The following is a 13,994-nucleotide window of genomic DNA, read 5'->3' as shown; positions in this document are numbered from 1 at the left end:
GTCCTACATCCATTATTATAGCCTTATGGTCACTTATTCCTTCAATTACCTCAGTTTTATCAACAATTTCCCATGGTTTAACCAAGAATACATCTAGCAAGTTGTTGAGATGAGTCGGTTCTTGTACTACTTGTGTAAATCCTCCTTCCCAAATTAACTTATTTGCCAGTTTCTGTTCATGGGCTTCACTTGCAGCGCCATTCCATTCAACTTCAGGCAAGTTTAGATCTCCCCCAATAATTACCATATCATTATTATTGATTTTATGAGTATAATCTATTATTTTCTCAAATATTTCCATGTCTCTTTCCTCTCTTCCAGGCCTATATGTTCCTATAATTCCCACCTCCTTCATATTATCACAAACTAATTTTATCCCTAATATTTCATCCTTTTCATCGGTAAACCATTCATGTGAACAATAAGTTTCCTTCACCAGAATAAACAACCCCCACCCTTTTTATCTCCTCGGTCTCTACGATAGACTGTATACCCTTCTGGAAATACTTCTCTATTACCCACCCCTTCTCTCAACCATGATTCTACTCCTATCGCCACATCAGTCTCATAAGATTCCATCAATGTACTGAATTTTATTTGTTTATTTACCACATTCTGACAGTTTACCAAGAAGAATCTCAGACCCCCTTCCTCCCTAAAACTTGACTGTTGTAATTGGGTAACATTTGATTCATGAGTTGAGAACATCCCTGGAACCCAGATCTTTGTACATAGATCTTGATTTAAGGATCTGGATTTTCTGGCAAGTTTCCCTGTATCCATTAGCCATTAGCTCGTTATTCGCCCTCCACCAAACTATTTCAGTCGAACAAGACTAGTAGTACACACATCCAACAAACAAATTAGGCCTACATACAGAGCAAAATACTCCCCAAGCAAAAAAAGTCAGTTTTCCTCCTGACTTAATAACCCTAACACAACATACCCATTCGCTGGTTATTCACCCTTCACCAAAATATTGTAGTCGGAAAAACTAGTAGTGTACACATTTAACATACAAATTAGACCTACAGACTAAGCAAGATATCACCAAGCAAAGAAAAAGGTCAGTTTTTCCCTAACTTATTAACACTAGCACGACATACCCATTAGATAATTATTCACTCTTCACCAAAATATTGCAGTCGAATAAAACTACTGTAGTAGTGCACACATCCAACAAACAAATCACAGACTAAGCAACGTAACACCAAGTACAAACAAATAAGTTTTCCTTCTAACTTATTAACGTTAACACAACATACCCATTAGCTCATTATTTACCCTTCATCAAAATATTGCACTGGAACAAAACTAGTAGTGCACCCATCCAACAAACAAATTAGGCCTACGTACAGAGCAACATACACCCCAAGCAAAAAAAAAAGTTTTCCTACTGACTTAATAACACTAACACAACATACCCATTAGCTCATCATTCACCCTTCACCAAACTATTGTAGTTGAACAAAACTAGCACGGTGTATATCCAATTAAGTCTTTTAAAGAAAGTTTCTACACCATTCATTCATAAGTTTTAGAACCTCCATTGTGAGTTTCAAAAGTGTTTCTGCATTTAGTTTTGTTACCGGAAAGAGTCCAATAACATCTTTTTGGTCTGAAAGTATTGAAGACTTCATAGAAACATGAATGGTAGTAGCTGGATCCAGCTCAGAACTATTTTCTGTCACCCCTAAAATCTTTCCAGCTTTATGTCAGTTCAGAACTGACAAAAACTTCATCCAACATCAATGTCACAACTTTATCTTTCTGATGGAGAAGTTTAGACTTCTCCTTTAAAAATGCTTCTTTGGGAAGGCCCAATACCCGTGATAGTTAGAACTATTTTGTCAAAAAGTGTCCTAAATAGACAGGATGTGGTAAAGTCATCACATGTGTATTCCTCAACATGCGATAAGCCCCAGAAGAAATGTGGTAAAGTCATCACATGTGTATTCCTCAACATGCAATAAGCCCAAGAAAAAATAGTAAAACATTGCTGCCCATATTAACAACTCAGAAGTATATCTCACTTGCTTCAGTAAACTAAGTTCCAACTGTTCTACATCAAACTTAATTTTATTGTATTTAAGTTTTTCTTCACAATCTAAAAAAGGGCTTTTTTCAGAAAGTTCACGTAAATAGGTACTCTATAACTCAGTTCCATACTACTTCATAATTACCCAGATAACTTACCAGAGTTTCGAATTTGCTCCATCAATTCAGGCCATCCTGTCCTTCACATCCTAATATAAACCATAATTTTTCTGCAGGTAAAGGAAATCTTTTAAAATGCACTTTCACTTCTAGGTCACTCATCACTTTAAAACTCACCACTATAGCTATAGAATATCTTGGTCTTGAAGTTTTAAGAATAGAACACTATGATCTTTTAGAATCACATTGAATGGGTTAACATTTCTCTTCTTCACTTCTGTCGTGAAAACCTGAAAATTATCTATCTTGTCCCCTTCACACCAACGTTTAAACGCTTCTTCGTCTCTCTGTAGCAATTGCTGTTTACGCTTTTCAGGGTCCTTTCTTTCTCGGAGGACGATTATCAAATATGGTTGGATAAGCATCAGGTGCAATTTAGGATCCTTCCTAGAGATGCGAATCGGTTCACCATTCTCAACGGGAAAACATCTTCACGCACAATAAACTTAGGGTGAAAATGTTTGATGCAGACAACAGTCTTAATATTTACAGTGAAATGTTCACGATGCATGCAACGATTTCATTTCTCTGGTAAGACTTAGACCTTCGGAAATGTGAAGGCAGGAATTCCCGAACAATTACCATAATTATCCTAACAGGGAGGTACACAACACGATCGACCCATGCTAATCTAAAATCTGGTTATTACATTCTAAACCGACACTGATAATATTAACAATAACACACGAACACAAAGATAAACAAACCCATAGCCTATAGGTGACCACGTGTAAACAGGAGACAGCCTATACTTAATATATTAAACTTTCAGAAAAAAGCCGGCCGTCTCCTATACTTCTATGTCACTATTGGGGGCTATTAAAAGCAGCCACAAAAGCAGACCCGAAATACTTCAATCACAACGATTACTTAAAACTGGCATTCAGGATCACACTAAATTAATTCATTACCCGCGCTCACCGTCATCTTGCCAAAAAATCGAAACCTGCCTTGAGGTCTGAGTATTGGAGCAAGACCAACTAAAATATTATAAAATTATAATATAATAATATTGTAATGTGTTGTGTGAGCACTGTTGTGTTTTACCAACACATATTGATTAAATTTTGTCAATTTCAGGTGTTTCAGAGTTATGTTACTGAGTCATGTGATATTTAAAGTAGGCCTGGTTGCTGAATATCTCATTTACTCTTATGGATGTTGTGAGTGTTTTTTGTAATGTAGAGATGGGCACTATCTACTGATAACTATCGAACTAGTCGATAGTTTAACCTATCGTAACAGTCGAGTACTTTAAAAAACAAGTCGACTGAATTCAGTCGCATTCCCGTCACGCATCTCTCCGCGTTTTACTGTCCAGTGAGCACAAAACAAGTCGACTGAATTCAGTCGCATTCCAGCCACGGATCACTCCACGTTTCACTGTCCAGACAGCACAAAACAAGTCGGCTGAATTCAGTCGCGCTCAAGTCACAGCGACATGGAAGCGAATGGAACTATCGGTTTATGGTCACTTCGGATATGTACTATATAATTATGTTAACATCATATGTACCTACGATATATGGCGATTTTCTTTTGTCGTTTATATGCTCTTTATTTCGTTGCATAGTTGTTTATGTTAATTACGTTAAGCCCTATTCATACATAAGGCATAACTATAATAATAATAATAATAATAATAATAATAATAATAATAATAATAATAATAATAATAATAATAATCTGAATAACTATAAAAATAATCTAGAAAATACGGTAGTATTGTGTTTGGCTGTTCTCATATACAGTATATTTTGATTGTGTACTATATATTATTATTGTTAGCATTGTTGGGGAATTGCGTTAAAATGAGTCTAATTCGTAAAAGTACGACTCTCCACTTTTGATACGGAGGGTTTCGACTGGAAACATTCTAATGTTTTTCATGGACTGACTACTTGCGTTATATGAATACTGTTCAGTCTTCTCGACAGGGAGTAATGAATACTTTTGTTCGACTGAAAACATTCGACTATTTAGTCGAAAGTTCGAAGGGACTATCGCCCGACTAGTCGATAGCGGTTCTCAGTCGAGAGTGCCCATCTCTATTGTAATGTGTTGTGCGTGGTTGTTTTACCAATGAATATTAATTACGGTACTCACATTTCGTCATTGTAGGGTTATGTAAGTTGGTGGAATACTTTTTTCGATTTTGGTACATACAAACATACATACATACATACATACATACATACACACATACATACATACATACATACATACATACATACCACGCAAAAAGCTGGCCAAAAGTCGAAAACATGAACTTGGTCATACTGTAACAAATTATATCCCTTTGAAGATCAATAAATATTACGTCACATACCAGTAGTTGTAGTAACCCCACACCTAAGATCTTGCCACACGAGCAGTCGGAAGTGCGTCATCGCCTGATATGCTCGTGTCCGCAACTTGCTAATATGACGAACAGTATGAACTACTTTCTTGTTCTGAGATTGTGATTAGAAGTGTTTTATAACGAGGGCTATGGATGAGGATATAGAAGGTATGCACTTCATTTTAACATGTAAATAATATGTATTTTAATTACTCCTATCGATTACGAGCACATAAGGGAACAAAGTGTACAAACCGACTCAAAGTTTCATAAATTCAAATTGTTGCCCACTAATGAGAGTGAGTTCAGCCGCGTTCATATATAATTCTTGTGGTATTATAAACTTTAGCGTTTGCTCAAAGGATTCAAGAAGAAGAATGTCCCGCATACGCACACCTTTTCTATTAATGAGATTTCGAAGTAAAATGGGGCAAAGAAAGCTGAGGTGCATAGACCAGTAAAATAAACGTATAGGTTTAATTTTCTAACATACATATACATATACATATACCGCTTTATTATTTCCAGGGTCGCCTCTGGAGATGTCCAGAAAATCACTTTACGACATTTTGGAGCGGTGTCCAAATCGGAAGATAGACGAAAAGTTTTCATTTTTGAAATGACTAACTGTCCAGAAAATGAGAAGGGTTCCCTTAGACAGGTTTCACTTTAAGCAAAAGTAGACAGCTGCCAGTAATAAGGAAAAGCGGTTTTTGAAGAAAAATGAACAACGGCTCAAATCGAGCATTAAACTACCTACATGGAAGTCACAAAAACCAGGTGGACCATCGAAGGAATTTGAAGCGTCCAATGGGCGCAGCAAACGCCGAAAACTAAGGAATTAAGGGAGCATATACGTCATGATCAGTTGACATATGCAGCATAGATGGGTCAGCGTGCTGCAGGAAAAATTGATGCTTCCAAAAAAATGAAAGACATGACCTCATCGCCAACAAGAGCTACAGGGTACAGAAAAATCCTTATGTCTACTTCCAGAAATGCCATCCAAAAACACTCTCCAGCAACAGCATTATCAATTTTTGTGGAAGCTGAAATGACGAAAAAACAATATGAGACTATTCACGCTTCTAGTAAAGATATGTTTCGGTGTTATTCACTTGTGAAAGAAGCAAAGGAAGCTTGTTACCCGCGAGAGGAGTCCATAACAGTGACCGAAACCTGTGCCGAAATCAATCTTTTTGAGCTTCTGGATCACACGTCTTTACGTTTATGCGAATACCTGAAGGATGTTCTGGAAAGTATAAATTTAAATGAGGAAGGAAAACATAATCTTGAAATCTTGTCCACATGATGCTGCGATGGATCACAACAGCAACAATTCTAACAAGTGTTCCAGAATTGTGCGAATAGTGACACAAATATCTTTCATTGTGACCTTGCGACTGGTACGTAACACAGGGCACAAGAGAAAGACTATATGGTAAAACCCAGTGCCTAAATTAACGAGATATTGCAGGCCAATACGTATTCGTTTTGTTCACGAAACAAGTGATATTACAAATGAAGAAATAAATTATGTAGAAAACCAAGTAAGAAATCCGAGGAAGACCAAAATATCTTCAGCAGGAGGTGTTTTACTTCACATAAAAGAATACACTATTGCCCACCATGGTAGACGCAAAAGTATGTAATGCTGTGACAAGTACATCTTCCACTATGAGGTGCTATATATGTGGATACACCTTCAAAGATTTTAATAATTTAGCGAAGAAACAACGCAATGAAAACCCCGAAACTCTCACATTTGGACTATCAATTCTTCATGCAATGATACGATTTTTTGAGTCACTCTTGCACAAAATCCCTATTCAAAAGTGGCAAGCAAGGGCGAATGCAGACAAAGCAGTTATAATAGACAGAAAGAAACGTACGGTATTTAATCAGGTTTGAAAGAAGAAATGGGCCTCTTGGTTGATGTTTCTAAAGTAGGATTTGACAACAGTAATAATGGACGCACCTCAAGGAGATTCCTTGCCGATCCTGATACCGCTTCCAGAATCACAAGAATAAATATAAATATCATAAGGAAATTTTGGAAACTTTGTCGACTGTATAAAGTATTAATGTAAAGAAATTCGCGAATAACTCAGAAGAAAGCGCAAAGCTGTATATAAAATTGTATGGGTTGGAGCAATGACACCCACAGTGCATAAAATTCTAAGACACGCTGCCATAGTAATAGAACAAGCAATATTGCCCATTGGCCAACTTTCAGAAGAGGCAGCCGAAGCAAGAAATAGACATATTCGCCCATATCGGCTACAATTTTCCAGGAAATTCTCCCGATTTCAGTGTAACAAAGATATACTGAATATGCTTTTATTAACATCAGATCCATTGCTGAGAAGTAGTAGACAGAGGCGACAAAAGAAAAGCAAACCCTTTTCATAGGAAGCCTTAGAGCTCTTACTTCCAGAAACACCACTTCTAACAGAGGAAAACGATGAAGAGACAGAAGAAAACCATAGTGATGAGTTTGATTAGGTACATCTTTACAGTTATATTTTTATACACAATGGCACTAGACCGATTCGAAAAAGATACTGTAAATAAGCATGTGTGCTTATTTTCGTAAATTATGAAAACTCCTGTAGTTTATTATTTATGATTATGAAAAAATGGACGGACATGCAATTTCCTACCACTTTTATAACTATACTAGGGCAACTATTATACTATCGATGCCTACACATTAAATCATCGTGGCAGCCTCCTAACATTCGATATAGTTCCAAGGGATTACCGTAAGGTGATGTACTAAGTGATATATTGTTTGCATTTTACCTAAAAGATCTAGAAACACTTGTCACTCGAGTTGCCCGGATAATTACCTACGCTGATTATATCCTAATATACGTTACTAAAAGTACCATATTGGAGGCTAGACAAAACATCTCTCTAGCACTAGACAATGCAAATAATTGGTTCAGTGCCTATGGATTCGAAGTTTCGCAGAGTAAGCGTAATTTAGCTATTCCGATCCGAACAGCCTATAAATATCTAGGTATATATTAAGATAACAAGTTACCTTGGAAATATAATTTTGAATCCCTACAATCTCAACTAAGTTTTAAACATTATCAATGCTGTTCTAGGAGGAACTGGGGAGCGGACCCAGCCATGGATTTGACAATCTATAATAATACCGTACGATCTAGGTTAGATTATGGATGTTTCTTCTTTAACATGGCATCTGCTTCCCTTGTACATAATTTAGATTTTATTCAGTACAAAGCGTTACGGCTTTGCATTGGTGCATTGAAATCAACCCCCACCAACGCGTTTCTGATTGAAACTGGGGAAATGCCGTTGTTCTACGGAGAAAGTTTCTAGCAAACAAGTTTTAATAAGAAAAATCTCACTTACATCCTATTTGTTATTTCCTAAATTACAACTTCTCTCGGAATAGTTTCAAAAATACCCTGATACCATATTAAAACCGCCTGACCTCTTAACAGCCTTTGAAAATGTTAGAGCTTATAACAATCAAGTAATTGAATGTCCATCTCTACCTAATTATTCCTTCCCATACTCTTTATCACTTTATAAACCACAACTTATAACAATTTGGATTTTATTCCAAACAAAGCACACAATCTTCTCATATTATTTATTTTCCCTTTCCAATATGCGTATCTATTTACCAGGATGCATTCAGCGTTCACACGGATGGTTCTCGGAATGATCTAGGCGTTGGAGCATCTTACTATATACCCTCCTCTCAAACTTCCTGCAAATTTCTCACTACCGAAACAAGCTTCTATCTTCACTGCTGAAGAATTCGCCATTAGACAGGCCCTATTATATGTCAAACATCACGCTATATCCAAAGCCATCCTATTTTCACATTCACAGAGTGTTCTAAAGTCAAAAGTTCAAAGTCCAAGTTCGTGGTATGTCATCAATATTTAAAAAACTATTATTTAACCTCGAAAAAACCGTCAGGATATAAAGTCAGTCTGGATTCCAGGCCATTCTAATATTGCTGGCAATATTAAAGCTGATTTACTCGCCAAAGGCGCTGCCTTAGGAAACGGGTATTACGTTCACATCGCTATTCCCGCTACCGATATTCAACCTCTCATAAAACATGCACTTTGTGAGGAATGAGAGGATGATTGGAAAGGATCTGCGACTATGAAAGGTAGTTTTTATTTCAATACCCAACCGTCTATCTGTTTACGGCCATGGTTTGCTTATGGGAAATACACACGTCGGCATGTCACCAATATCATTTGCCTTCGTTTTAACCATGTACTCACACCCGCCGATAAATTTAGATTTCATTTCAATAACTCACCGCTATGTAGTTGTGAGAACGCTATCGAGGATGCTAATCACACTATGCTCCAATGAGAAACATTTAAATCACAAGGAAACCTTCTATTCCAACAATTACTAGAACAACTTGTTGCCTTTCCCACATGTGTCTCTTGCCTAGTATCCAATCCCACACCGGAAATTGTTTTGGCTATAAAAGTCTACTTAAATCAATGTAACATCTGTCTCTGACTGCTCCTCTACAACATTATTATTCACAGTTAATATCTTACATATACATACAGAGGTAGTAAAAGATACAGTATAAATTCCACATAAGGTAAACTTGTGTGTGGGCTTCAAAAATGCAAGAGCTAGATTATGTACATCATGGATTCTAGTGAATATCATTTACTCCATTATCATTTAGGTGATATTTGACTACAGTAATTTTATGAACTGTTCTTCTGCACTTGGTGTAATAAACAGGAAGCTAGAAAGGAGGGACATGGGTTAACGAGAAGGTTGGTTTCTTACTAGAGTTGATTTAAATATTATAATGGAAATTTATAAGTTGATCTACTTTGTAATAATTGTTAATGAGCCATGTGAATAGCCTTTTCTTCAGGGTATTCTGATTGCCACTGATCACGTCCACTGGTAATGAATTGTACATCCGTGGCCCTATACAACTTAGATTTCTGTGCACAAGTAAAGTGTTCCGGCGTGGTATACTTATTCAAGTTCTGTGTTGCAGCCTAGTGCAAATTTTTGACTTGTGTTCTTTGCAGAGGAGCTTTAAGTTTTTATGCATGTATAGGGTCACTGACTGCACAAATAGCTGCCGTATGTTAAGAACCCTGCTTTGCTGGAACAGTTCATATGTTGGAAACATCGGTGACTTTTTGTACATGACTTTCAGTATGTAGTTCTGGCATGTATTTTCCTGAGCCAAGTGTGAATCAAGTATTCCACCCCAACTGTTAATTTCACGTTGCAGTTGCGAATGAACTAAGGCAAAGTATACATACTTCAAGGCTTCTGTTGAAATAACATTTCTAATTCTGTAAAATATATAAATAAGTTTCTAAGTTTAATGATCAAATTTGATGCATGAAAATTCAATTTCAGATAACTATCTATAATTATCCCTAAGTCTGAAACATTTAATAATTTCTGTAAATTATAACAGTTGCAGCTTTCAATATTTTTGGTATGTGGAGTTTTAGTGTTAGGTTGTCTGAGGGTTGCATTGTTTTATTTTGCGAGAAGCAGAGGAATTTCGCTTTATTTTCATTTAAAGTAAGTAGGTGGTTGTTTAGCCATTTCTGAACTAAAACTAGGGTTTCTTGAGCTCAGTTGAAGGTGTCCTCCCAAGTTTCACCCGTGATTGTGACTATCGGGTCATTACCATATGAGTTAATTTTTGCATTACAGTTTAGCTCACACAGATCATTGATATATAACAGAAAAAGAATTGGTCTTAACACTGCTCCTTGGGGTACTCCGATTTTTTTTTTTTACTTGAGCACTTTTACTTAGAGTATCCTTGATTCTTACCTTTTGTATTCTGTTAGAAAGAAAGATTTTAATTCGATTTTGAGGACTTCAACGAATGCCTACTTTTTCAAGTTTTCTAAGGAGTATATTGTGGTCTACAGTATCAAATACCTTTGTTAAATCCAATAATACAGAAATAGCCTTTTGGAGCTATCAATGGTTTTATACAAATAATCAGTTAATCGCTCAATAGAGCGCTATATTTTGGTCTAAAACCAAACTGATTTGGAAACCAATATGTTATATTCAGGTAATTAAGTAATCTGGTTTTAATGCATTTCTCTAGTAATTTTGAAAGGTGTGTTGTTAAAGAAATTGGACGATAATTTTCTAACTCTCTCTTATCGCCTGATTTATGGATTGGGACTATGATAGCAATTTTGAATGGGTCTGGAAATTGTCCTTTCATTAGTGAAAGGTTTAAAATATATTGCAGAGGCTGTAGAATATATGAATTAATTGTTTTTAGTGTTTTACTTGAGATATTGTCATAGCCATTGGCTGAGTTATCTTCTACTGCAGCTATGTGATTCATTATTTCTGCTTCTGTTATGGGAAGAAAAAGATTGACTCTGGTTGAGGTATTGCATGAATGTCACATGTACATGTGTCATTAGGTTCTTTGCTGGTATTCATTATTTTGTCAGCAAGTTCTAAACCTATACCACTGAAATAATCTACAAATTTGTCTGCAATGATAGTTGATGGGTTGTTTCTTGTGAGTCTGTAAGATTTATGCTGTCTATATCTGAATTTATTTTCTCCTTTCTACATGTTATATCATTTATGATTTTCCACAGGATTTTAGATATGTTTGAGCTTGACATAATTTTATTAGAACAGTACTTCTCTTTTTGTTACTCTAATGAGCCTGTTTATTCAGTGTCGGTACGTTTTATGTTTCTTAATAATGTTTTTGATCTCAACATTATTTGAGGACCTCATCTTTTGTTTTACAATTGTCTGGTGTAATTTGTCCCATATTCTAATGGAAGTTAGGATTCCAGTTGTGATCGATTGTGTTATCTTTCTAAATTTTGATCTTACATGTCTTGTGTTAGTAGAGTGTTCAGAGATATGTTGAGTTAATAGCCGCATAAAACTACCGGTCGCTTTGTGGAGATCATGTTCATTCCGGACAGATTCCCAATTTTCCTTTTTTAAGGCTTATGATCCAGTTGATTTAACATAACTAGCATGCTTTCAAAATTTGTTATCATGCCACTTATATTCAGGTGCATAATTCTCATTCCTGCAGTATAGTGGATATATTTGTTCAAGTCTTGACGATTGTTTAGAATCCTGTGGTGATATTAACTTGTAAGGTAAGCCCTAACTCATGATCTGGTTTCATACCCATAGCCTAACGTGTAGTATTACTATTTGCAATTGCTTGGCTCACACTTCGAGAGAGAACTTCAATATAAGTATATTTATGAATCACTTGGCTCAGGTATATACACACCCTAACTTGAATCCTCAGTTTCTTTGCTTCGTAGGAGCTGCTGGTAAGTCAGCTGCAGTCTTGATTTGCAGTATGGGGCTGTCCTCATTTTTCCTCATGAAGAGCTTCCCGTTCTTGGTGCAAGCGAATTTGTAGTTCATGGAGTGATTCGTACTTCTGGCTAACCAATATAGATTTTTGTTCTGTTTCGCTAGGTCTTCATTTAAATATACAGTTGTGTCCCCACTGACTTTAACATCTGCACAGAGAAGTTTCCCATGCTTTCTTTTCTTATCCATGATCACGTTTTTTTGCTTTACGCGAATAGAATTCCGCAATTATGAGAGGAATCGTCTTCCTGCCGTCCTTATCTGTAGCCGCTGGGAGTCGGTGGCAATATTCAATGTCCCGGTCAGATTGAATTTCCACTCCAACTGCACCTGGAACTTGAGTTACTATGTCATACACATTATCATCCTTAGAGACTGGTATGCCGACGATTTCTAAATTATAATTCTTAGAATACTTTTCAAGATCATTGACTTGATCCTTCAAATGATTATTTTGTTCTTTGAGAGCACTATTTTCAGCCTTGCTGTTGTTCACTTCGCTAGTTAAATGGTCTATACACTTTTTAAATTCGCTGTTTTGCTGTAGCAATTCAACAAAGTTTCTGGACTAAAACTCCAGTGAGCTGCAGACATCTTTCAGGATTTGCTGCATGTTGTTCACAGCTTCACATACGCTTGTATTGTTCGCTTTGACTTTATTCTGCTGAAAAGAGTATGAAGGCGGTTTAGACTAAGTAGGATTATGTTTGAATTGTTTACAATGCCAGCATTTGACAGCATTGCCTTATAAACAGCATTTGAAACACGCGCACAGTTTAAACGGAACGTTTCACTAGACTTCCCGTCACACTGTACATAATTCTCGTTCTCACTGACAGACACTTTTTGAAACTGCACCTAACATTGCTGGTATTGGGCGCCATGATTTACTAAATGTGATGTATCCAATTCTCCTAATTTCAACTTCCATTCTGCTGATAATAATGAAGCCTCGTTCTCTACGCATGGAATTGACATTTTCATCATAAATAGTGACTAAAGTTATCAAGCGAGTATACATTTGTTGACTGGGTTAATTGCCGTGTCCAGCACCCAATAACGCATGGAAAAAAGAAGAAGAAGAAGAAATTTGTTGTTGGAGTCATCAGTCCATAGACTGGTTAGATGCAGCTGTCCATGCCACCCTATCCTGTGCTAAACTTTTCATTTCTACGTAACTACTGCATCCTACATCTGCTCTAATCAGCTTGTCATGTGCATACCTTGCTCTACCCCTACCGTTCTTACCACCTACACTTCCTTCAAAAGCCAAATGAATAAGTCCTGTGTGTCTAAAGATGTGTCCTATCATTCTATCTCTTCTTCTCGTCAAATTTAGCCAAATCGATTTCCTCTCGCCAATTCGATTCAGTATCTCTTCATTTGTGATTCGATCTATCCATCTCACCTTCAGCATTCTTCTGTAACACCACATTCCAAAAGCTTCTATTCTCTTTCTGAGCTAGTTATCCAGGCTTCACTTCTATACTATGCCACGCTCCACACGACAGTCTTCAAGAACATCTTTCTAATTCCTGCATCAGTCTTTGAAGAGAGCAAATTTCTTTTCTTAAGAAAGCTCTTCCTTGCCTGTGCTAGTCTGCATTTTATGTCCACTTTACTTCTGCCATCGTTAGTTATTTTACTACCCAAGTAACAAAATACATCTACTTCCTTTAAGACTTCATTTCCTAATCTAATATTACCTGCATCGCCTGCTTTCGTTCGACTGCACTCCATTACTTTTGTTTTGGGCTTATTTATTTTCATCTTATACTTCTTATCCAAGACTTCGACCATACCACTCAGCAATTTCTCAAGATCTTCTGCAATCTCAGATAAAATAACAATACCATCGGCAAAACTCAAGGTTTTGATTTCCTCTCCTTGGATTGTGATTCCCTTTTCAAATTCCTCTTTGATTTCCTTTACTGCCTTTTCTATGTAAACATTGGAAAGGAGAAGGGACAAACTGCAGCCTTACCTCACCCCTTTCTGGATTGCTGCTTCTTTTTCGAAGCCCTCGATTCTTATCACTACA

The sequence above is a fragment of the Anabrus simplex genome, chromosome 1 (assembly GCF_040414725.1).
Source record: "Anabrus simplex isolate iqAnaSimp1 chromosome 1, ASM4041472v1, whole genome shotgun sequence".
NCBI lineage: Eukaryota > Metazoa > Arthropoda > Insecta > Orthoptera > Tettigoniidae > Anabrus > Anabrus simplex.
Note: the sequence above shows the minus strand (reverse complement) of the source record.